Source organism: Euprymna scolopes, chromosome 23, assembly GCF_053919585.1.
Source record: "Euprymna scolopes isolate OS-2025 chromosome 23, ASM5391958v1, whole genome shotgun sequence".
Lineage (NCBI taxonomy): Eukaryota > Metazoa > Mollusca > Cephalopoda > Sepiida > Sepiolidae > Euprymna > Euprymna scolopes.
The window spans coordinates 48,846,661-48,848,588 of NC_136504.1; the positions used below are offsets into that span (position 1 = coordinate 48,846,661).

The following is a 1,928-nucleotide window of genomic DNA, read 5'->3' on the forward strand; positions in this document are numbered from 1 at the left end:
TATGGCGATTAAACTACACAGAGTATTCCGCTAGGATTAATCAGGCTTATGCGAGCATTTTTTTGGTTGTCTCGCGTTTTTATATACGCACCTTTTATTGTGTTCTTGTTAGTCAATCAAATTACTAGTTCCTACCGCACCCTTCCTAATAAGCCAATGAGCACGCATTTACAGGAAAAAGGCCCAGGTGACCTCCGGTTCACCAGTTCCTTTGTGTGTGCTATTTTAGTAGGAAGCGTCCAATTTTAAACCTAGGTTAAATATTTTTTATGTTAGTTTATATATATATATATATATATATATATATATATCTTTGGCCTTTTGGCCAAGATCAAAGTGTAGTATCTGTTCCGGCAGATGCTGCACTTAAGATAATTTGTACCAGTCAATGGAGGGGAAACCCTCTATACTGGGACAATTATTATTTTTGGTAACCAGAGTGACCCCTTTTAGGGGAGCTGGTTTTTACCTCACATTAAAAACGGCCTTGTGCCTAATTTGCTCAGTGGGGGAGCAAATAAATACCATCTGTTCTCTCAGTTACTAAACTTGACCCACCACCGGGCTTTCGGGCTAGGTTAAGGTGTTTTTTCTTACTAACTTTTGTTAGCAAGGACCGACCCCCTCCTTTGGGGAGTCAGGACCTAGAGGACCGACTCCACATTTGTGGGAGCTTGGACCCGGAAACCGATCCCCTCTTTTGGGAGACTGGAATCTCGGGACCAACACCACTATCGCTGGTAGTTGAGACCTTCTTTTTTCATTTGTTGTTTTTGCATGTTGTTTTTTCTTCGTTTCAGTCTCACTTCTCGAGACTGGGATGGTCTAATTTCTCAACACTTAATTGCCTGAGCAGCACTCTGACCTGCCAGGCCCAAACTTTGTCTATCTTCGCTGCTCTCCCAGTGGATCGAGCAGACAGGGTTCTCTTTCTCGCTTCCGTTGGGGTAAGTTAGTGGGTAGGGTGACGTGGGGTAGGGCGGGTGCTTTGTTTCTGCTCCCCTCTGTGGGCAGGGATGCCTATCCCCTCTCTCTCTTAATTGCGACGCGGCACTCTGACCCGCTAGCACCCACTGCGTCTTTCTTCTCTGCTCTCCCCCCTCGCGGGGGGATCTGAGCTGCTAACCCGACATCCCCGTGAGGGGAAGTCAAAAACTCTAATTTCTTCAAAGTCCGCTCCTCCCCCTCCTCCCCCTCCATTCCCCTGGGTTTTCTTTTCCCCCACTACACTTTGGTCCGCGCCAGCGGCCAGTGCAACCGCCACGATGCCAGGCAGGAGGGGTACGTCACCCCAAATGCGCAGCATCTCAATTGCTAACGACTCCCTATGTGAGGGAGCTGATGCATCTCCCGGCGAGACGGCGCCAGGAAACAAGGTAGGGCCCCGGCGCGCGGCGACCTTGGAAGAAAGCGGGAGGGTAGGGCCGCAGCCCGCGGCGACCCCCCGAAAAGCACCTGCAACCGCTCCCCACGAGGGCAACCCAGCGGAAAAAGCTGCCGTTAAGTCACTAGCTGGGGAAAGTGCAGAACCCAGCCAACCAGCTGCACCCGAGGACGGCAGAACCAAGGGAGGAAGACCGGGGAACCCATCCCCCGCTCCCCCAAAGGGCGACTCCCCAACAGAAAAGGAGGAAAACAGCACCGCGGACCAAACCGAGGCGCTGGATGAAGACGTAATAGCCTCCATCTGCTCACTATTCGACGGGGAAGACAGTGATTGGCCCCCCAACACTCCCCAAGAGGACCAAATACGGAAAAGGGGTGACTCTCCGGCCAGTGGTAACAAAAGCAAGTTGGAAGGAGAGACACCCTTGACAGTACCCACCAAGGCTCCAGCTGGGAACACGGCACCAGAAGGGGAGACACCTCCATCCCCCAAGGGGACAGCCACCCAGCAAAGGAAGAAAATAAGAAAGGGGAGCGGCCCG

General features: G+C 51.9%; 1 pseudogene; it reads left to right on the top strand.

Annotated features, from left to right (window-relative positions):
- The first annotated feature begins 303 nt into the window (after positions 1–303).
- On the top strand, positions 304–518 carry LOC145246347 (U2 spliceosomal RNA; annotated as a pseudogene).
- The last annotated feature ends 1,410 nt before the right edge of the window (positions 519–1,928 follow it).